The sequence below is a fragment of the Suricata suricatta genome, chromosome 9 (assembly GCF_006229205.1).
Source record: "Suricata suricatta isolate VVHF042 chromosome 9, meerkat_22Aug2017_6uvM2_HiC, whole genome shotgun sequence".
NCBI classification, from domain to species: domain Eukaryota; kingdom Metazoa; phylum Chordata; class Mammalia; order Carnivora; family Herpestidae; genus Suricata; species Suricata suricatta.
In genome coordinates this window covers 33,045,764-33,070,814 of record NC_043708.1, presented here as the reverse complement: position 1 = coordinate 33,070,814, position 25,051 = coordinate 33,045,764, and the positions used below count along the sequence as shown (strand labels likewise).

The following is a 25,051-nucleotide window of genomic DNA, read 5'->3' as shown; positions in this document are numbered from 1 at the left end:
TGTGAGACCAAGCCCAACATTGTGCTCTGTTCTGACAGCATGAGCCTGCTCGAGATTCTCTCTCTCCCTCTCTCTCTGCCCCTCCCCTGCTCACTAGTGCTCTCTGTCAAAATAAATAAAATTAAAACAAATAAAAGGTTATATTGTTACTGGAATGTGTCCACTTTGTCAGTGTTCAAATTTATTATGCTAAAATTGTTCATACTAACCCCAATCTTTTGAAACCTGGATAGATTCATAGCTCTGTTTCTTTTTTATTACTAATATTATTTATTTATGTCTTTTCACGAACTCTGATGAAATACTCCCCCCCATGCAATCTCTGAAAGACACAAATAAATAAATATTAGTAATAAAAAAAAACAGAACTACCAATCTAGCCAGGTTTCAAAAGATATGGGTTAGTAAGAACAATTTTAGCATAATAAATTTATTTCACTTAAGCTCTTGAATTTCCATCATAGTTTTCATTAATTCACACAGGAAATTAGATGGTCAAATCCAGAGTCATAAGGCAAGGATGTCTGCCTTACCCACAATTCCTGGTCTTATAACTGGATTTGACCAGCTAATTTGCTATTATCAATGCAGTGAGACTCCATGTATTTGTTTTTTCTTACATATCCACCTTGCATTGTGAACATACTGTGATAGTTTGTCTCAAGAGAAAAGAAACTTTAAGGACAGCCACCCCTCAGCCAAGCCCGATCTCAATCAGATAACATGCCAGCTAGCCACATCTTCATGAATGAATCCAGTTGACCCTAGCCTAGAAAAGGTATAATTCAGCCAGACTGCAGATTTAGAGGAAACAATAATTTATGATCGGTTTAAACCTCTGAGTTTTAAGGTGACAGCAATAACTGATACAAATATGTCTGTTCTGAAAAAAAATATTTTAAGGCAAGTTCTATTCTGATCTTTTCTTGTATCATTAATTGATATAGAAACAAAAGATACATATCTATCTGTTGGTCCTACAGGAAAACAGACTATTACATTATTGGTTTTATTCATTAGACTATTTTAGTAGAAGCAATCACACAAAGGTAAAAAATTAAACTAGTATTAAGTTTTTAAAAATGTTATCAAAATATACTTTATATAAAATTGACCCATTTTTAAAAATCTATGTAATTCAGTAGTTTCCAGTATTTTTAGAGTTTTGCAACAGCCACCCCAATGTAATTTTGAGCATTCCTATCATCCCAAAAGAAATCTTTGTGCCAAATACCAGACACACTCCTCTCCTCACCTTCCCAGTCCAATTCTGTGCAACCACAAATCTACTTATCTGTAGAGATTCGCCTATTCTGAACTTTTTATATGAATTAAATTATACAACATATGGGGTTGTGTGTGTGTGTGTGTGTGTGTGTGTGTGTGATTTTTTTTTCATTTGGTATGTTTTGAGATTAATCTGTTTTGCAGCATTTATCAATACCTACGTTCTTTTTATTTCTGAATGATATTCTATTATATGGATATACAAGGTTTATTTCATCAGTTAATGGAAATTTGGGTTATTTCCATTTTTGGCTGTTATTAATAGGGTTGCTACTTTTCTGGACATATGTTTTCATTTCTGTTAGGTAAATACCTAGGAGTAGAGTTGTTGGGACATGGTACCTCTATGTTTAACATTTTTGAGGAACTGTTTTCCAAAGTAATTGCACCATTTTTTTCTCACCAAAAATTTATGAGGGAAAACTAATAGCAATTTTAATTGTATAAATATTTATTTTGTGCTCTTAGAGACCTTAATGTCATAATACAGAGTGGTAATAACTATGTCTGATTACTCTCTTATATACATAAACTGTTCTTGGTTTTAAAATATATGCCAGAATAATAACTTCCTTTGCAACTAGTGTTGTTTTTCCTTTTTCTTGTAACTCATGTATTCATGACAGTTTAGCTTCCTTTTTTCTTTTTCCTCTTAATATAGAATCATTTTCTTGGTCTAGTCTAATATATCTCTATTTTGTGATTGGCATGACACATACAGGAAACAAATGAAGAAAAAATAGAGATAGAGATGTAAGATACAGATATCTATATCTATATTTGTACATCTATTTCTATCTAATATGCAGGTATCTATATATCTATATCTATTTATATATATTTTTTCCTGTTGGGAATTTAGAGAGTATTTGGTTGGCAGTTGGTAGCTGAGAACTGGGAATGGGGTCTTCAGTGTAAAATCAAAAAGCTCTTTCTCTCAGCTCACTCCATGACACGTTCCCAGGACTTCTTTCTTGCAACCCTTCTTCATGTTCATACAGCTGCCACTCTTACATTGTAGTTACTGCTTCTTCCCTTTACCTCTTTAGTCCTGGGTTTAATGGCTTACCATCATTGCTAGCTGTGTGGTAGTATCCTATCAGTTGGTAGTTTTCCTAAGCCTAGTGTACACCTTTATTAAACTCTCTTCCTTTACTGAGTTTGAATATGTCATCTATTTCATATCAGTGGCTTTAATTAATAAGAGCACAACTGAAACCTTTAATATTATCTGATGATAGTTCCCTCTATAGTTTAGGAAATTGACTGGTCTGATTTGTCTAACTTGTATTTTATTTAACATGGAATGTGATCATGATGGAAACTCTAAATATGTTTAGTATAGGATATGGCTGATAGTTTTCATTGGAAGTTTTCATATTGTTCCATAAAGTACAGAATGTGATATCAATAAGACTTTAATTTAAAATTGATAACTTAAAAGTTTGCTACATGTATTTCTCTCTGCATTGACTAGTATGTATCACTTATGCAACAGTAGAAGAAATGTGTTAGATAGACCTTTTAAAATATGGTCTTAAATCTTATCATAGCTTTTTAAAGTAATATAAATATATAATATTATAAATAAGATCTTATTTTCTACCACAAATCTATAAAATTGTTAAATAACTAAATATTATTTTCTACAGTAATTTTGTTTTACTGAGACTCATTTTGTGCCCATGGAGAAATTAAATTATGTTAATTTATTTCCTTCATTTCAGAAAATTCAAATATATTTGACCTTTGAGGGCTCTCATATTTAGAGAAGTTGTCATATCTCAGGTGTAGCTGTGGCAAAGTACACTTTACTAAGAATCAATTATAAAACCTATGTGGATGTTTTTATATTTGTTTTTCTTATACTTTTTGTGGAAGTATTTAAAATACATTAGCAGTCAATGTAAGGAAACATTTGGCCATATTTGGACAATATATTGACCTACAGTGGTATATGAAGAAAGCCTGCACCCAAATAACACATTTGTCTCTGGAGCTCAAGTAGAGGAATGTAATTGGTAATTTTGTTGTGTTTCAATTTTAGTAGAAATTAGAAAACTTATCTCTGATTTTGTTTAAAACATTGCTATTGGTTTGTGAGCTTGATTTCTAAAAATATGAAATTACAAAGGTATAGAATATCAGGGAGAGTTTCGTGAAAATAGGGTACTTCTAAAATTTCAATGATATTTCCCACTAGGGATTAAATATAGTGATTAGCATGATATTACTAACTATATTTGCTTAATATAAATCTATTACAGTAAAACTGCGTAACTTGGGTTTTAAGTGAAACTTCAAGCCTCATAAAGATGAGCAAGTGGCTCATAAATAGTAGATATTTTTCTAAGAAGCTATTCAAGGTACCCTCCAGTTACTGGGATAATTCCCATGTATTCCTAGTTCCTTGGGTAATAGACTTTATAGAGCTGTTTGTATGTTATTATTTTATAGTGATCTTTTCAGATCTTTTTCTGTGTGAATTATGATTCTGCAAAATCTTACATTTGTGTGCATCTAGAATCAGTTAGTCACGTTATGGAATTTAAAAAATTTCTATGACTTGTGAGCATTATCAACCAATGTAGAGATACAAAATGTATCTCTACCCAAATTAACATGCTTTTCTTTCTTATATGTTAAGTGTGAGTCAAGAATATAAAGTACTAATTTAAATACAGTATAGTGTTAGGCTCTAAAACAGGTAAAAGGAAAAGGGTAGTTAAAAAGAGAGTCTTGGGGCGCCTGGGTGGCTCAGTCGGTTAAGCCTCTGACTTCAGCTCAGGTCAGATCTCATGTTCATGAGTTCGGGCCCTGCGTCAGGCTCTGCGCTGACAGCTAGCTCAGAGCCTGGAGCCTGCTTCCGGTTCTGTGTCTCCTTCTCTCTCTACCCCTCCCCCTCTCATGCTCTGTCTCTCTGTATCAAAAGTAAATAAAACATTAAAAAAGATTTATAAAAAAAAAAAGAGAGTCTTGTAGAATGGTACTAAAAAATATTTGGGCTGGTGAATGAGCAAGAGAAGTACAGAGTAATACATGCCAGAGCTTACTTCTTCATACCAACTTGTCACAATTAGATTTAATTTTTTTTGTACAATTATCTGTTTAATGTTTCCCTTCTCTTTATCATAAATTATATGAGCTCAAAGATTGTCTATTTTCTCCTTTATCTCCAGTCATAGCACATTGTCTGGCATATAGTTGTAGTTGCTCAAAAAAGTATATTTATGATTTTGAATGTTTAACTTACAAATTAACTTACTATTTATATAGTTTGTTGATTTACTGTGCATATAATATGAATGTTCATTGCATATTGACATGGAAATATTTAACGGCTAACAGTTACTTAGTTTTATTTCAAGTTTAAAAAAATGGCTTTCCATTTTTTTATTTATTGTCATAGTAATCCTGTGAGGTACATGATGGTATTATTTCTGTTTTATAAGCATGCAATATGGATTTTAGAAAGAGTAAATTATTTGTTGCAAGAACACATAAATTTATAAGGATCTGTCACTTATAAATTTATGTGTCCTTGCAACAAATAATTGAACCATTTGTTTTTACTATCTCTTAGATTCTTATACTAACGTTTATCATATACCCAGTTCTTCATTAATTATGGGATGGTTGCAAAATTAATACATATAGTTATCATTAGTATATACAAAGAAGCAAATAAGTACTTGTGATTGTTTCACATGTGCTGAGATAGTAGTCATCATTGATAATGAACATGAAATTTCATGAATCTAGGTTGTGTCTATTTAAATTTGAATCACATAAAACAAGACAGAGCAACAGTATTTCCAAATTGTGCAAAGCAGGAATACAAATTCATGGCAATTAATGAAGAAATAGCACATGTTGGTCTTCGAATTACCTAAATTAGTTCTTTTTCTTACTTATCTATACATCCTTGAGTTCAACTCATTAAATTTTCTCTTATTTCTTTAAAAACCAGTGCAATCAGCAGCAATACAAAGTGTGAAAAGAAGTAAAAATCAAATAGAGACAAATTATATTAGTTGAGGGTGAGTGTGTTACATGGGTGTGGAGAATTTGGCAAAAACCATATGATATGAAAAAATAAAATTCAGTATATTTTGTTTAAACTGAAGGAATCTCTAAGAAATAGAGATACTCACTAGAAGATCATCTTTTTTGGAAGATTATGTAAACCATATCATATTGACTGATAAAGTATGCAGTTATGAGTATCCTTAACTAAAAGGATCTACATGCATATCTGTGTATTCACATATGCAGTTGTTTTTATATGTATAGAGAAATATCATAGAGGAAACTAGTGTGTCAGGGTAAAGGAGAAAAAATATTTAGTACACTTTACCTAACTTTGGAATTTTTTACCATATGAACACATTATTTATTCCAAAAAGTGAAAAATAATGATTCCTTAAAAAACAAGTTAATTTTTATACATAATGAAAGAAAACTAATCAGATTTGATTTATGATTTTTATGATTTCAGTTAAATTTGCTCAGTTTTATCTTTATTATTATAGTTGACAGTGTTATATGTTAGTTTCAGATTATTCAGAAATTCTATACATTACTTCTTGCAATCAGTCTCCATGTAACATTATTACAGTATTATTGACTATATTCCCTTTTGCTGTGCTTCTCATTTCTGTGACTTATTTTATAACTAGAAGTTTGTACCTCTTAATCCCCTTCACCTGTTTGAGAGTTCTATTTTTTTTTAATTTTTTATTAGCAATTTTACATCTGATGATTTTCCAAAACTGTTATAAGTCAACTTAATAATAGAAAGTATTTAAGATATATCAATTTCCTAACCCATTCTCCAGTTTTTTGAGAAATAATTGATGTGTATCATTGTGTAAATTGTACATATCTTATACAATTATATAAGATCTTAGTGCTTAATGTTTCTGTAACTGTTGGTAAGGCGTACATCTACATCTACATCTTATAAGATATATAAGATCTTATATAATTGTATATATCATTGTGTAAAAAAGCACACAGAATGATAGTTTGACTTGCATATATTGTGAAATGATTATAAGAGTTTTTAGTGAGCATCCATCTTTTCATATAAATACAATAAAAAGAAAGAAGATAAGAATGAAGAGGAAAATTGTTTTCCTTGTGATGAGAAATCTTAGGATTTAATTTTTTTCAATAACTTTTCTGTATGTCATATAGCAGTGTTATAATCATCATGTTGTACACTACATTCCTAGTACTTATTTATCTTATAACTGGGAAAGATTGACCACCTTCTTCCAATTACTCCTTCTGGGTAATTCTTCCTGTCTGGAAGTGCAGTTACCCAGATCTCTTTTCCTGTGTATTTGTTTTTGTTTATCCACGTTTGCTTTTTTGTTTTTAGATTCCACATGTTAGTGAGATCATATAGTATTTGTCTTTCTCTAACTTATTTTACTTAGCATAATGACTTTAAGGTCCATTCATGTTATAGCAAATGGTAGGATTTCCTTGTTTTTAATGGTTGAAAAACTATTCCATTGTGTGTGTGTGTGTGTGCGCGCGCGCACACGCGTGTGTATACATGCACATACATGTATACATACACACAGACATGCACACACATCCCACCACTTCTTTAACCATTGATGGATACTTGGGTTGTTTTTGTGTCTTGGCTTTTTAAAATAATGCTGCTATGAACGTACGGTGCAGATACCTTTTTGCGTTAGTGTTTTCATTACCTTTGGGGTATATTCCCAGAACTGTAATTGCTGAACCATATGATAGTTCTACTTTTAACTATTTGAGGATCCTCCATTCTGTTTTCCATGTAGCTGTACCATTTTACCATCTCACCTGTAGTGCACAAGTGTTCTCTTTTCTCCATATTCACTCCAGCATTTATCTCTGGTCTTTTAAGTGATGGTCATTCGAACAGGTGTGAGACAATATCTCTTTGTAGTTTTAATTTGTATTTATATATTGACTAGTGCTGTTGAGCATCTTTCTATGTACCTGCTGACTTATGGTTGTATGTTTTTGAAAATACCTATTCATATTCTTTACCCCATTTTTTATTGATTATTTCTTTTTTTTCTGTTGCTTTTATATGTTTTGGATATTAATTCCTTATCAGATAGGTTGATATTGAATATTTTTTCCCATTTTGTAGGTTGTATTTTTACTTTGTTGATGTTTTCTCTTGCTGTGCAGAAGCTTTTTAATTAGATGTAGTCTCATTTATTTTTTATTTTGTTGCTTGTGTTTTAAGTGTCATAACTTGTGTTGAATTAGAAGTAGCAAGAGTGGCCATCTTTGTTTTGTTTCCTAATCTTGAGGGAAAAGCTTTCAGTTTTTCACTCTAGAGTATGGAGTTATTTGTAGACTTTTCATATATGGCCTTTATTATGTTGAAATACACTTTTTTAAAATACCTATCTTATTGTTTTTTTATGAAAAGATTTTTTTTATTTAAAGCCTCCTTTAATAATAATAAAGACAATTATCTCAATGAAAACACATCTTTTATATGGACTGGCTCCTTCTCCTTGTGCTACCAAGTTTCTATTTGATTAAAACCACAATTACTGCTAAAGCATAATTCAACTTGGTATCTGAATTAAGGTATCTTTAAGTTTTTTGAACAAGGTGGACTTATCTATGAAACTTTAAACTTCAGAAATTGAAGGTTCAGAAACAACAAATACACAGTTTTAACCCAGGACAACTATGAAAATTCGAAAGGGAAGGGGATTTATCAATGGTTCTCATGATAGGTATCAAGGCAAAATAAGAACGTAGTCATTTGACAGAATACGGTTTGTTATTTAACAAGAGCAAAAAGTAGGCCAAATGCCTTCATCATGTTAATGTGGCAAATCACAGTAACTGACTTGGGTCTATTGAACCATTCTCTCATCCAGGGACATATCCCATGCAATCATGATGTACAGTCACATGCCAACGAATTCAGTTTGCTAGAGTTTTGTTGAAAAGTTTTTGCATACATGTTTTTGGAGTTTTTCCTCGCCTGATTGCTTCTATTACCTTTGTTCAGTCCCCTTATCACCTATTTTTAAAAATATTTCAGTATCCTTCTGACTTTTCTTTCTCATTTGTTGAATAATTTTGCCTTCTATTCTTATAAAAACTGTTTTCATCTTAGTCAGGTGTCTCTAGTGTGTTCCAGTGCTTTCATAATTTATCATCTCCTTATATATATATATATCCTTACTTTCTACTAGATTTTAGCACAGTTTTCCTTATTTTCCTGCCTTCTGTCTTCTATGTGTATAATTCTAAATTTCTACCTTCTTTGCTTTCTTTCATATTTCCCTTTTTATAGAGTTATCTACTTTGTCTTCATCTATTCATATATGATAGGGACATAAACACTTTTACAGCATGTTATATACCCTTTATACTTTTCAACTTCCTTTCTGGATAACTGTTAGGCAAATTGAAGAAGCCAAAAGTGGATATAGTAGATTCTTTCACATCATAAAGAGGTGACCAGAGAAGTAGGAATTGAAAGAGAAAGTAAGGTTAGTAAGCTAAAGGGGGAGTTTTGAATGAGTTTAGAGAGAAAGTAGGGAATTTTCAATTAAATGAGATATAAGACCTTTGAGAAATGGACAAAACACTTTTAAGACATTTGACTGTGTTGGGAGTATGCATGTAATTTTCTTGTTCACATATTTTATATTAAAAACAGGTTTTTCTTATATTTTCCCATATATGTCATATAAGATACATATTTTCTCATACATATCTAATAAGAGAAAATATGAAGGATGATATATAAAATATGATGTGAAAATGCTGGGGTTTGGGAGTAAAGTCAAGAAAGAATTCTTGAGGTGTCTTCAGTGCAAAAAAAAAGTGATTTTATTAAAGCACTGGAAAAGAACCTGCAGGCACAAAGAGCTGTACTGGGGTTATGAGGAGTAGCTAAATATATACTTTTAAGTTGATAGGGGGTTATGGATGATGTAAGTCTCTAAAGAATTTGGAAGCAAGTTTTCCAGGGCCTTGAGGGGCTAGCTGTTTTTAGGGAGAGGTCATTTACTACTTTCTAGTAAAACCTTAGTCATGAGACCATTCAGATGTATATCAGTGGGCCATATGCTTGGAGGTTGATTGTTAACATGTCTGGAAGAGGGGCCCAGGTAGAGATAAAAAAGTTTTCAAAGGAATTTTTATATGTTCGAGGAGACTTATAGGATCCTGGAGGTCAGGCTACTGTTAAACTAAGGTTGCCTTTTGCCCTTAGCAAAGTAGTAACATCTGGGCAGCAATTTAATTTTTTTCTTTTGCCTTTGTTTTCCACATTAAAATATCTATTGATAACATATTTTATATATTATATTTAAATAAGTAAGCATACATTTACATTATGTGATATATGTATATTATATGGTATGTTTACGTATATATACTATTCATATATACACATATGCTATTTATATTATTTTAAAAAATTTTTTAACGTTTATTCATTTTTGAGAAACAGAGTGAGTGGAGGAGGGCTAGAGAGAGAGAAAGACAGTGACAGAGACAGAGACAGAGAGAGAACTAGAAGCAGGCTCCAGGCTCTGAGCTGCTAACACAGAGCCCAACGTGGGACTCAAACTCACCGTAAGATCATGACCCGAGCCAAAGTCAGATGCTTTATCGACTGAACCACTCAATTTGTATTCCACACATTACCCTGAGTGTTGTTAAAATGAGTTTCCATTGCATACTCCCTTAATCTTTATATTCTGCCCATTGAATATTTCTCAATTAAAAACCTACTGCTTATTTCTTTCATCTGACAAATGACTGTTCTATACTTTCACTTGCTAGGCAATTAAATGAATACAACACCATGTGCACAGAAAATTACTTTAAAACCAAGCCTTCAGAAATGAATTATATATGAGCATCTTGAAGTAGAAACTTACTACAATTTTTTATGTGAGTTTTAGTTTTAACAGCAGGAAAATGAATAACTATAAATCACACCTAAAAGCTGGTAAGTTTTGAGTTTTGGTTTTTATATCTATTTTAAGGACATAAAAAGATTCCTAAAAACTAAAATAGTTAAGAGGAGAATATATTGCAGGAATGTTGTCAATTGACAGTGTCTACCTTTGGACATTGTGGAGCTGGTGCAGGTTTATTTTTGCAGTTGTAGCATATGGTTGCCATTATTCTTACTTAAAACAGTAAAAGATTAGACACGAGATGTAATATTATTGAATTATACCCTCATAGGTTTTTGTTTCAGTGAAGACTAGTGAAAACATAAGACTTTTGAAAATAGGGGAAAAGTCCATTGCTGTTGTAAAGAGTTTATCTGCTGTGTTATATAATTTAAGTGTCTGTGGCAAGGTTATTTAAACAATATCCTTTCTTAAATAGTGTTTTTGAAAGAATCTTAGTAACTGAGATTGCTTACAGTTTTAACTATAGAAACTCATTTTTCATTTTCCACATTAAATTTTCTCTTTTTTGCTTGGTGTAATTTTTTTATTGTCCTTTTTCTCCCTTTAGTACTTGGGTTTTTCTTTTCTTTTCTTTTGTTTTTGGTTTATTTATTTTTGAGACAGAGAGAGACAGAACACAAGCAGGGGAGGGGCAGAGAGAGAGAGAGGGAGACACAGAATCCAAAGTAGGCTCCAGGCTCCAAGCTCCCAGCACAGAACCTGATGCTGGGCTCCAACCCATGGACAGTGAGATCGTGACCTGAGCTGAAGTCAGACACTTTGCCAACTGAGCCACCCAGGTGTCCCAACTCCCTTTAGTCCTTTGGAGAAGTCTAGCTTGGTGTTTTTCTAGCCTTTTGATTAGGTCACTGTATCAGTCAGGATTCAATCAGGAAAATAAGAATCACTCTAGCTATTTATTTATTTATTTATTTATTTATTAATAAGTTTTTTGTTTGTTTATTTTTGAGAGTGTGAGAGAAAGAGAGAGCATGAGCAGGGGAGGAGCAGAGAGAGGGAGAGAGAATCCCAAGTGTGATGTGTGGCTTGAACTCAGAAACCGTGAGATCATGACCTGAGCCCAAACTAGGTTTCAGATGCTGAACTGACTGGCGCCCCTACCCTAGCTTTATAAAGAAGAAGGGATTTACTTCAGGGTATTAGCAATTTATAAAACTTGTGGAAGGCTAGAGGAATGGAGGTCATGTAAGACCTTGGCTAGACTTTAGCTTTAGTTCTCACATTTAGAGATTCAGAAAGTTGCACTTAAAGAATTATATAGAGATGATTATGGCCGCCTCCAGTTCCAAATGGGTAATTTGTAGGAAAACACCTAGAAGTAACATGATACTGTGTTAGTAGCAGAAAATCTGGTATTGGTGTAAAATATAGAAGGAGCATATGGTCAAAGTAAGTTCTACAAATTCTGTGAATGGCATAGTGTAGCATTTTTTTTAATGCATCCATCAATTTCTATGTGGGTATTTGTCACCTTTTTCTTACTGAGCCTGTAAGTACTGACTGTGTTGAAAGCCATCAGCTTCTTGCGGTCTTCTGTCATTGAATTTTTTTAAAGTAAGAAGTTACACATTTAATATGCCACATTTAAGAGTATGGAACTATTGAATGTACATGAAAAGGAAATCTTTTTTTTCCAGGTAACATATTCAATTATTAGTAGAGTAAAAATAAAGGAGAATTTCATCACATTCTTACATTACATTCAAAATTACCATTTTGTCTGTCAACATTAAGTTTCCTGCTGGACTATAGTAAGAAAAGGGTAATTTCACACATAATTTAGAAAAGTACAAGTATTTACAATTTCAAAAAAATCATTAATTATAAAGATGGCAAAGTAACCAGCCTATATCAGTTATGATATGAGTTAGTGACACATAAACCTTTCCATAGAAATCCTAGAATTCTTCTTCTAAGGTGTTTACTATCTTTATATTTTAATCTCAGGTAAGATTCTCTATAGGAGTAAAGATTTACCTTGTTTTATTGCTGCAGCTCTGATAATTCTAAGTATTCAAGTTCTATAAATGTCTAAGCAGTGTTTCTGTGCATTAATAGTGACCAGCAATTTAATTAATCATGATAATGAGGTTGCAACTTCTTTGAATTAGATTGTGAACCTATTACCAAAACCCAGGTTCAGCTGCCAATATCCAAGAGACTCGTTTGATTAGAAAAGAAGTTAAGGGGCACCTTTGCGGCTCAGTCGGTTGAGCATCCGACTTCATCTCAAGTCATCATCTTACAGCTGTGAACTCCCCTGCGTGTGGCTCTGTGCTCACAGCTCAGAGCCTAGAGCTTGCTTCAGATTCTGTGTCTCCCTCTCTCTCTGCTCTTCCCTCACTCACGCTCTATCAAAAATAAATAAACACAAAAATTTTTTTTAAAAAGGAATGTGAGCTTCATTCAAGAGGCTGGCCCCCTGGGGACCAGGAGGACTCTTGTGCAAAAGCCAACTCCAAGGTTTCTGCCTGGCCTAGAGATTTTTAAAGAGGGTTAGGGCAGTTTATCAGGCAAGGGAGTGTAGTAGTCCCTCACATTTCTTGATTATGTTTAGACTGATGGTGCCAGCTACAGACATTGTCGTTGTGCTTGGAGGTTGTACAGGAGGAACTGGTTCCTTGGTGACCTGGGAATGGGGAATAGGAGGTTAGTGGGGCATGTGTGCAAGAGGGTCTGGTTCCTTAATGCCCAGGATGGTGCCAAAGAGCCTGGTGACACGGAGAAGTGCTCTGTTCTTTCTAGGAAGGAATGCATAGCATAGATATACAGAGAAAGGTTTACTTAATGCTGGCAAAAGCCCAAAGACTACTGACTAGGCTGGAGGGTCCAAGGCTTCAAACAGAAACAGACATTCAGAAAAGCATGAGAACTCTAAGGTGCTTTTGCCCATGAAAGGCAAAATAATGACATTTTTTTGGTGAATTTTAAAACCTAGTTTGCATTTCTAATTATCTGGATATCAAGTAGTTTGTCTTTTACTAGAAGTCATTTTCTTCTTCAAAACCACAGTATGCCTTGATTCTAAAGATGCCAAATTGATCTAAAAGGGAATTTCAAATTTTATTTCTACTCTGAAATTTTTTATAACAAGAGTTATGAAAATCATTAATCCTATTAAAACGGGAACAAATAAGAGTAGTAACAAAGACACTATCTTTTCTACCCTCACTTATTCTCATTATAGTAAGTCTGCCTCAGTACTATTTTCTTTGATACTTTTATATTAAGCATATATTATATTAAATATTACCTGTATAATAAGAAAGATCTGTTGATGGAAAATGCTTCTATGAATGAAAGAGCTGAAATTTATGCTTGCCAACCTAAAAAATAGGTTGTTTGTCTTCTTACTGTTGAGTTTCAAGAGTTCTTTATATATCCTTTGTGGAGATATTATACAAGCCTTTTGTTGGGTATGTGATTTGCTATTGTTTTGTTCCAATCTGTAATTTGTCTTTTCATTTTCGTCAGTGTCTTTCACAGAGCAAAAGTTCTCAGTTTTGATGAACTGTTTGAGTAACTCTATAGAGGCCACAAAGATTTTTTTCCTGTGTTTTCTGAACAAATTATGATTTTGCTTTTAGATTTAAGATCAATATTAGTTCATTTTTGTGTGAGGTTTAGATCAAGATTCATGTGGCATATAGATATCAAATTGTTCCAATACAACTTGTAAAGAAGTAAAAGAGGAGTTTTATAGGCTTCCAGGAGGAAATAAGCAAGGGAAAAGATATTTCTGTATTCTCAGTATGAGATTTCCTATAGGGCTTCATCTTCACCATTGGATAACAAGTTCATTTGCTTTAATGTGTTGACATTCTTTGAAAATTGCCTAATTTTAATCAAGAACATATTCACTTACTAAATGCTTACTATAGCAAATTCTAACTACACTATTCTTTTACCATATGATTAGATTAAGAGTGTAAGTCTATAACCAAATGCCTAGATTTTATCTTCTAGCCAACATGGGAATAAGCCCAATCAAAATAGAATTTAGAAACAAATGAGTTTAATACTTTAGATGTGTAAACTATGTCATTATTTTGGTCATTACATGCATGATCGTACTAACACAAATTTGCTTTAAAATATTCTTAAAATCATTCAAAAATCAATAAACCAACAAATATTTATTGAGCACTTATTAAAAAAATTTTTTTAATGTTTTATTTATTTTTGATACAGAGAGAGACAGAGCATGAGAGGGGGAGGGGCAGAGAGAGAAGGAGACACAGAACCGGAAGCAGGCTCCAGGCTCTGAGCTAGCTGTCAGCACAGAGCCTGACGCGGGGCTCGAACCCACATACGTGAGATCTGACCTGAGCCGAAGTCGGAGGCTTAGCCGACTGAGCCACCCAGGCGCCCCTATTGAGCACTTATTTTGTAGGATTTGTTAGGTTCTGCAGAAGACAAAAAGACAGAATACCTAGGTTTATGTTCTCAGAAATTGTACACTCAAGATGGCATAAACAAAATTTAGAGTTACAAAATTAAATGTCTTCAGTTGCAACCCAGGTTTTGTAAACATGCCAAGTGTTCATATAAGACAATGGGCAGAGTTAGGACCTGTGTTAGTCTAGAGACCCCAGTCACTGATTAGAGGAATGCATATAAAGAAACATGCAGATGATGAAGGAAATCACCTTAAAACATTGAATTTAAATGGCCTTTGAGTTGACAACACAATCTCTAACATTGCAGATTAACCTTTAAGTGTCTGAAGGGACTCTAAACTTGAAAGGAGCACCTTCACAAAAAGATATCCACAAGTGCACATACAGCTTTCTTTGCTAAAAAGCAGATTTTTCAAATTACTCAGTAGGCTTGTTTCTAGTTAGTGTGTATGAGTGTATGTATATGTATATACATTTGTATTTCCTATAGTGAACATAGCCTTTGTATTCTTTTACATTTTGTAATTGGTCATTATTGGTATTTTGGGTTTTGCTTGTTAATCTCATGTCCACCCAATATATTGAACTCTTACTTGTTCTGATACGGTCTAAGTATGGATTTAATTCAAACTGTGAAGGTACTGTGATTTCCAGACTTGTTTTTATTTTAGTGAGAATTTTTCTAATGTTTCTAATATTTCTACTCTTTACAGGTTGAGGAATTTTCCTTCTATTACTAGTTTATTTGAAGATTTAGTTTTTGTTTATTTGAAATCAGGAGCGAAATAGAATCTTATTAAGTACTTTTCAATATCTGTTGAGGGGCGCCTGGGTGGCTCAGTTAAGCATGCAACTTTTGGTTTCAGCCTAGGTCACGATCTCACAGTTTGTGAGTTCTAGCCTTGCATTGGCCTTTGTGCTGACACTGCAGAGCCTGCTTGGGATTCTGTCTCCCTCTCTCGACCCCTCCCTGGCTTGCTCTCACTCTCGCTCTCTCTCTTTCTCTCTCTCAAAAATAAATAAATAAATGCTAAAAATGTTTTAATAAAAAAATCAGTCTCTATTGAGTTGGTCTTCTGTTTTTTTCACTTATATTGAACCCTATTCCAGAGATAAACCTTACCTTGCACATGATATGTTTTTATTTTAATGCACTGCTACAGTTTTTTAAGGTTTTTACATCTACATTTTTAACATATTAACCTAGTTTTGGTACCAAATTAATGCTAGTTTATAGAATATTTTTTATGCTCTACAATTGTTTGTATACGATAGGCACGATTTATTTATTCAGTGTCTTACAAGACTCACCTAAAAAACCATATTGCTTCTGCTTTCGGTGCATTTTTTGGAAGTGGATTTTGTCTGCCATTTATTTATTTATTTATTTAGAGCAGGGGAGAGACAGAGGGAGAGGGAGAGGGAGAGGGAGGGAGGGAGAGAGAGAGAGAGAGAGAGAGAGAGAGAACCCCAAGTAGGCACTGCACTGTCAGTGCAGACCCCAACATGGGGCTTAAACTGACAGTGTGTGAGATCATGAACTGAGCCGAAATCGAGACTTGGACACTTAACAAATTGAGCCACCCAAGAGTACCTTGTCTGCCTTTTAAGTCTCTTGTTTGTGGCTGGCCTTTTTTTGTCTTTTTTACTTTTAAACATCTTATATCAATTTTTGTAATTCATATTCTCATAGGAAATCTTCATTTCCTTTAGCATTTTCAAATTTGTGAGCATAATATTGCAACAGAATTTTGGATAGATTCATATTTTTTGAATATTATCTTTCTCATGTTACTAAATTATCTTCAAAAATCTTTTGATGTTTGAATATATATATTATGTCAAAATGGAGAAAATAAACTATATAGTTAAGCAAAAGAAAACTGTATAAAAAAACCGGGAGTTAGAGTTTAGTTTCTAATCATTTAAAATTAAAACTATGTAATTTTTACTCATTTTAAGATTATATCTTAGCTTGTATTTGTTATGACCATATAATAAATAAATCTGCTTTTCTTACTTTGAATAATCATTTTTGTAGCATTTAGATTTTATATGGAATATTCATATGTATTATTTAAGTTGTTACTGGCAACAAATTTATGAAGGAGACAAACGTCACAATTTTGCTTATTTTATTGATAAATCTGGCTCTTTGGGAGATTAAACAGTTTACCTAAAGTTTTATAACTCATTGTTAGTAACAGAGCTGTTTTCAAGCTAGGGTTTTTTAATTCTCTATCTGGTGTTTTGCAGATCTATGTGAAATATATTTTCCAAACTTCCTTTAAACTGTTAAGTGCAAAATATTTACTATTCTTTAAAAAATAAATCTGACTGTTCTTCTTCCTTAATTTTCCCCACTGCTCTTTAGTCTGTTTTTTTTCCTTCTAATTCAAACTATTATCATATACATAAATTATTACATTTATCCCTTTTCTGATGTATCTGTCACCTCATGCTGTAATACTGCTTGCAAAGTAATCTTCCAGTTATGGTTAATTGTACGTGTTAACTTGATTGGCCTAAGAAATGCCTAGATAGCTGATAAAACATTATTTCTCTGTGTGTCTATGAGGTTGTTTTGGGCAGAGATTAGCCCTTGATGCATTAGACTGAGTAAAAAATATCCCCCTCACCAATATGGGCATGAGACATCTAATCCACTGGGTTAGAACAAAAAAGGCAACAGAGGACAAATTATCTCTCTGTTTTTGATCTTTAAGATCAATATGAGGGCACCTGGGTGGCTAAGTCTGTTAAGCGTCCGGCTTCTGGCTTCGGCTCAGGTCATGATCTCACCGTTCGTGGGTTTGAGCCCCACGTCGGGCTCTGTGCTGACAGCTAGCTCAGAGCCTGGAGCCTGCTTTGGATTCTGTGTCTCCCTCTCTCTGACCCTCCCCTGCTCATGCTGTCTCTCTCTGTCTCTCAAAAATAAATTTAAAAAACATTAAAAAAAAAGATCCATTTGTACAGATTGGAACATTCATCTGCCCTTGGACACTGGCCCCCTGGTTCTCAGACCTTCAGGCTTGGACTGAATTTCTCAGCTTGCAGATGGTTGATTGTTAAACTTCTTGGCCTCCATGTGACCCAATTCTTATGATTGGTATCTTTAATCTATATATGTCTAGGTCTATATTTATATCCACATTTATATCTGTATATATATTTGTATCTATATCTATTTATATGCATATCCATATCTAATTATTCTGTTTTCTGGAGAATTCTAATATACCTTTAAAAATTTTTTTTACTGTTTTTATTTACTTTAGAGAGAGAGAGACAACATGAACAGGGGAGGGTCAGAGAGAGAGAGAGACACAGAATCTGAAGACAGGTACCAGGCTCTGAGCTAGCTGTCAGCACAGAGCCTGATGTGGGGCTCGAACCCATGAACCATGAGATCATGACCTGAGCCGAAGTCGGACGCTTAACCGACTGAGCCACCCAGGGGCCCCTAATATACTTTTTTAAATTGGTTGTTGAATTCAGTTCAAGACTCCTTTTATTTTTTTTTAATTATTTCTTTAAATCCAAGTAGTTAACATATAGTGTAATAATGATTTCAGGAGTAGAATTTAGTGACTAATCACTTAAATAGCACACCCAGTGCTCATCCCAACAAGTGGCCTCTTTAATGCTCATCACCTATTTTAGCCCATCCCCCCACCCAGTATCCCTCTAGCAACCCTCAGTTTGTTCTCTGTATTTAAGAGTCTCTTATGGTTTGCCTCCCTTTCTGTTTTTATCTTATTTTATTTTTCGTTCCTTCCCCTATGTTCATCTGTTTTTTATTCTTAAATTCTACATATGAGTGAAATCTTATGGTATTGTTCTTTCTCTGACTTATTTCACTTAGCATAATACACTCTAGTTCATCTAGGTTGTTGGAAATAACAAGATTTGCTGTGTGTATATACATATATATATATGTACAATTCAATTGTGTGTGTGTATATATATATAAATATATATACGTATATACACACACACCATATTTTTTTTATTTATCTATTCATCAACCAATGGACATTTGGGCTGTTTCCATAATTTGACTGTTGTTGATAGTGCTGCTATGATTATTGCAGTGCCTGTGCCCCTTCAAATCAACATTTTTGTATTCTTTGGACAAATACTTAGTAGTACAATTGTTAGGTCATAGGGTAGTTCTATTTTTAATTTTTTGAGCTACCTTCATACTGTTTTTCAGAGTGACTGCCTCAGTTTACATTCCCACCAGCAGTGCAACATCCTTGCATTCTTCCCAACATCTGTTGTTTCCTGGGTCGTTAATTTTAGCTATTCTGACAGATGTGAGGTGGTATCTCATTGTGGTTTTGATTTGTATTTCCCTGACGATGAGTGATATTGAGCATCTTTTCATGTGTCTGTTAGCCATATGGATATCTTCTTTGGAAAAGTGTCTATTCATGTCTTTTGCCCATTTCTTCCCTGGATTATTTGTTTTTTGGGTGTTGAGTTTGGTAAGCTCTTTATAGATTTTGGATACTAACCCTTTATCCAGTATGTCATTTGCAAATGTCTTTTCCTATTCTGTCAGTTACCTTTTAGTTTTGCTGATTGTTTCCTTCACTGTACAGAAGCTTTTTATCTTGATGAGGTCCCAGTAGTACATTTTGGCTTTTGTTTCCCTTGCCTCTGGGTACATGTCAAGTAAGAAGTTTCTGCACACAAGGTCAAAGAGGTTGTTGCCTGTTTTCTTCTGTAGTATTCTGTCTTACCTTTAGGTCTTTTAGCCATTTTGAGTTTATTTTTTTGCATGGTGTAAGAAAGTGGTCCAGGTTCATTCTTCTGCATGTCCCTGTCCAGTTTTCCCAATACTATTTCCTGAGTAGATATTCTTTCCTGCTTTGTCAAAGATTAGTTGGCCATATGTTTGTGGGTCCATTTCTGGGTTCTCTATTCTGTTCCATTGCTCTATGTATCTGGGGTTTTTTTTTAATTTAAATAGTTTATTACCAAGTTGGTTTTCATATAACACCCAGTGCTCTTCCCCACAAGTGCCCCCCTCCACAACAATCACCCCCTTCCCTTTCCCCCTCCTTCCTCAGCCCTCAGTTTGTTCTCAGCATTCAAATGTATCTGTTTTTGTACCAGTACCATTACAGCTTTGTAAAACAACTTGAAGTCTGGAATTGTGATGCCTCCAGATTTGGTTTTCTTTTTCAGGATTGCTTTGGCTATTCAGGGTTTTTTCTCTTCATACAAATTTTAGGATTGTTTGTTCTAGGTCTGTGAAGAATGCTGGTGTTATTTTGAAAGGGATTGCATTGAATATGTAGATTGCTTTGGGCACTGTCGACATTTTTAACAATTTTTGTTCTTCTGATCTATGAGCAGAGTGTTTCTCTGTTTCTTTGTGTCTTCTTCAATTTCTTTCATACACTTTATAGTTTTCAGTGTATAGATCTTTTACCTCTTTGGTTAGATTTGTTTCTAGGTATTTGACTAACACACTAATGAAAACTACTTTTATATGTTATTTCCCTCATCAAAGAAATGTCATTTGCTGCTCAGAGACTTTATAACAACAGCATTATTCAGCCTAACATTTAAGACTTCCTTGGCCCTGCTCCCTGTGTCTTCTCAACTCTATAGACTACTTCATTTGAATTTCCAGCTTTTGCTATAGGTAATCAGTAGATCCTTACTATCTTAACTCATCCTGTACTTTTCACATGAAGTACTTCTTTCCTTCATCTTTACCTATCTAAATGTAATATACTTTAGACCATAAATAAATTCCATTTTCTTTGTCAGGTCTTGAGTAGCCATTCTAGCCCACCCTTATTTTTATATTCTGTACTCTACTGTTTGATCATTACTCTTATCTGTATCATTCATTTTAAGTTTAATTACATGTTGCTATACTTAATTTATCACAGTTTTCTATGTTGTCAGTTCTTGATAGACATAGATGATATCTTAAATTTCTTCGTGTTCTAAAATTTTTTCTTTAATTCTTTTCAGTACACAGCTCAATGCTTTGCTGTGACATTATAGGTGCTCATTAAATTATTTGAATTAAATAAACAAAACTGTATATTTATTGTTACTGTTATTAGTATGTTGGAAAGATATGTATCAGAATCCATGAAAAATATATTGTGAATTCTCCTAAAAAAATGTTTCCTTGTTTTCTAATTAGGTTCTTCATTCCTCTAATGTAGCAGTACTGATCACATTTTGGGACAAATAATTGTTGTGAGAAGCCTTCCTCTGCATTGTAGAATGCTAAGAAGCATCACTGGCCTCTACACACTATATTCTAGTAGTACGATCCATGCCATAACTAATTAAAATGTGTCCCAACATTGCCAAGTGTCCCCTGGGAGCAAAATTGCTGACAGTTACAAACTACTCTGGTGGTTTTAGCAGATATTTTTTCAACAGAACATAAGTATGTAGATAAAACAACTAAATTATAATCTTATTGAAAGTACCTTTGGTTCTTTTTTTTAGTGTTTTATTGAATTCCATACTATTGCAAGTGCATGTTGTTGGACTAAAATGAATGCTATAGAGATATGCTCCTTCAGTGCTATTCAAATTCATAACTTCAGTAGCTTATAATATCTAAGGTAAATTGACAGAATGTTGAATTAGCTTTGGCAGGAAGCCTAGCTGAACCACTTATAGGGAACAGGGAAAACTTAGTAATAGAGAGGAATAAAAAAGAAGAGAATGAACAAGGTATATCTTTAATTGTTCATCTTTCTCAATGTAAAAATATCTTCTATGATTTATTTAAGAGTTATATATAAAGTGCTTTATGTATGCATATAAGAATGCTAAACAGTAATATATCTTTTTAAAAAAGGTAATGGAGTAATGTAGTACTAAAAGTTTCACCAACTTCTCTTCAGTTAACTTGCAAGTAAGAGTAGCTTGTTTTACTGCTGGAAGTCATGATAAACAAACCTTTTTTTTTTTTCCTGTTAGTACTGTTATTTATTCTATAGAGTTAGTGTATGAGAAGGAAGAATTGATGTTTGAGGTGAGGAGAACAGAAAAGCTTGAAAGATAATTGCTGTTGAGAGGTAAAAATAGCAACAGTGAAAAGATCACCTACAACTCACCTTTGCTGAATCCTCTACTTTTACTCCAGGCAAACATTAGAAGAACAATCCAGTTTTTCCACCATAGAAACAACCTCCTTAGTTTGATGGGTTTTTTCTTAAACTTAATTCTTATTTTTCATTGAAGTAATCTTTCATGTTAAAAATAATCAAATGATGCTAAACTAGCTCATAACAATAATAAAAACCAGGAATCTGGGTTTTTTCCCTGCTACTTCTAGAAATAACCACTTTCTTGTAGTTCTGATAGTTACATATATATTTCATACCATGTCCTGTGTTGTATCAGATTTAGACAGTATATGTTGACCTCTATTTTTTATGGCTACCACAAATTATCACAAACTTTAATGGCTTAAAATAACACAGATTTGTTATCTTGCAATTCTGTACTTCAGAAATCCTAGTCAAGATCTCATTTAGGCTAAGATCAAGATGTAGACAGGGGCTGTCTTCCTTTCTGGAGGCTTTTAGTAAGAATCTCTTTTCTTGTTTTTTCCAGCATCTAGTGGCCACTTTGTTTTCTGGGCTCATAGCTCCTCCCTCCCGCCAAAGTGAACAATTAGTCAGACCTAGTCTTCACAGTGCCATCACTCTGATTCCCTCTTCTACTTTAAGACCCTTGTAATTACATTGGGAACACTAAGGTAATCCTAAATAAACTTCCTATTTTAGTCCCTGTTTAAAAACCCTTGGCAAGTAAGAGACAAATAACTAAGAAATAATTAAAAGTCAGTGAGATAGGAGCAGTTGTAATGTTATAATATATATCTTGTCTCTACTGTTCAGTATGGTCTACACCGTTCAAGTGTCTATATGCAGCATTTCCTAGAGATGATTCTTTAACTTGGAATTTTGAGAATGACTGAACCTACACAGTAGTGAAAAAGCAGTAATGGAGTAACTTATATCGAGTAGCCCTTTCACTGAAAACAACAATGGTAATTGGATAAAATATCCAAAACAATGGTTTGAAGGGTTAGGACAACAACCAATTTAAGCACGACTTTAGAGTATGATATTTGAGAGAATAGTAGCACTGGTGAGCTCCACATTCATTGTGGCTTTTCCCTGAGGACATTTTTTAGTTCCTGGTGTAGATGAGAGCCAAGTGGAAAATGGGTCCTAACTGTTATTAGCCAACTTTAACCAACTCTGAAGATCTATATCTATATTTTGAAATTCCAGGAAATTCATCAAAAAACAATCTGTAAGCCTGAAGAGGTTAGCAGAGATTTCAGCAGCTGCATGGGTCTGAGGAAAAGGTTCAGTGTAAGCCCTGCCAACATGAGAGGGCGTTGGTAAACAATACAGACTTAACTGAGACCCCAGGAGGACCACATTTTAGGAGAAGACAAAATGCTAAAATATATCAGCCCCAATAAAGACCATTGGTACTCAGTCTGCCTGACAGAAGAAAACTGTTGTAACCTTTATAGGAAGCTAAACAGCATCCATAGCCTACAAAATTTCTCAACCTTAACGTCAGTCATCTCATTAGAAATTTAATGGCATGCAAACCAAACACTTCCAAGTAATTGAAACCAAGAGAAAAAACAGACCCACGGGTGATTCAGATATTGAAATTATCAGATAATTAAAAATAACTGTAATTATTATCTTCATAAAAATTAAAGATGGAGAAATTTTAAATCTTTTTTTAAAGTCAAATGGAAAGTATGGAAGTGAAACATGCTTTAAATGAAATGAAGAATTCATTAGATATGTTTAATGGAAGAGATTAAGCACAGAAAAAGAAAATAAATGAACAAGGAGAGAGTTCAGTTGACAATAGCCACATTGGAACACACAAAAAACAAAGCTAAAACCAAAATAGATCCTAGGCACAAAGAGCACAAAAATGTCTAGCGTTTGGAGAGAGAATGATATAGAAGCAATATTTTATAAAATACTATTGATAATTTTATAAAAATTGAAAGCATCCACAAATTCAAGAACCAAGAAAAATTTATATGGTGTACAGACATACATACACATACAGCTAAGGCATATTGTATCAAGCTGCTGAAAAACAGGTAATTAGAAAATTTCATTAATTTTGCTTCTGGGTCAGCCAGTCTTTCAGAAAAAGTAATGACTTTAGCAACTGTACTTTTCCTATTTTCTGCCATTTTAGGAAAATTCAGAAAGTCTGTCAATAGCTTCCAACTTAGCTAGCTTCTCAGTCTGCTTGATTCTAATTTCCTTCCAACTCCATTATTCTTTATAATAGAGTCACAACATACAAACTTTTTAATTTATGTGTATCAAATTATATGTCCAAAGAGAAAAGAATTATTTAAACTATTTTGGATGTTCAGTAGGCATTGTACTCAATGTGTTTACTCCTTGAAATGAGTATGAAACAAGAGACTTGAATTTATAATCCATTCAGCTGGTTCTATGTCACTACTTACAGTGCCTCTTATAACTGAGCATCTCACCAAACTGACTAGAATTCTGGTATTTAAAAACACAGGGGTGCCTGAGTGGCTCAGTCAATTAAGCATCTGACTTCAGCTCAGGTCGTGATCTCACAGGCCTTAGGTTTGAGCCTTGGATTGGGCTCCATGCTGACAGCTCAGAGTCTGAAGCCTGCTTTGGATTCCATGTCTTCCTCTCTCTCTGTCCCTCCCTCATTCAGGATCTGTCTCTGAAAAAATAAACATTAAAAATTTTTAAATATAATTTATTATCAAATTGGTTTCCTTACAACACCCAGTGCTCATCCCATTAAGTGTCCTCCTCATTGCCCATTACCTACTTTTCCATCTCCTCCAACCCCATCAAACCTCAGTTTCTTAGTATTTAAGAGTCTCTTATGGTTTGTCTCCCTCCCTCTCTGTAACTTTTCCCCCCATTCCCTTCCCCTTGGTCTTCTGTTAAGTTTCTGAAGAGCCACATATGAGTGAAAACATGTGGTATCTGTCTTTCTCTGAGTGACTTATTTCACTTAACGTAATACCCTCCAGTTCCATCCATGTTGCTGCAAATGGCCAGATTTCATTCTTTCTCATTGCCAAGTAGTATTCCATATATAAACTATATCTTTGTCCATTCATCAGTTGATGGACATTTAGGCTCTTTCCATGAATTGGCTATTGTTGACATTGCTGCTATAAACATTGGGGTACATGTGCCCATATGCATCAGCACTCCTGTATCCCTCGGGTAAATTCCTGGCAGTGCTATTGCTCTGTCACAGAGGAGTTCTGCTGTTAATTTTCTAGAAACCTCCACACTGTTTTCCGGAGTGGCTGCACCAGTTTACATTCCCACCAGT

The 25,051-nt window shown here is 33.8% G+C and overlaps 1 protein-coding gene across 7 annotated transcripts in view; it reads left to right on the top strand.

The window, feature by feature from the left end:
* The window catches only part of GPHN (gephyrin), a 608,842-nt gene that overhangs the window by 223,212 nt on the left and 360,579 nt on the right, over positions 1–25,051 (top strand). The window lies entirely within an intron of this gene.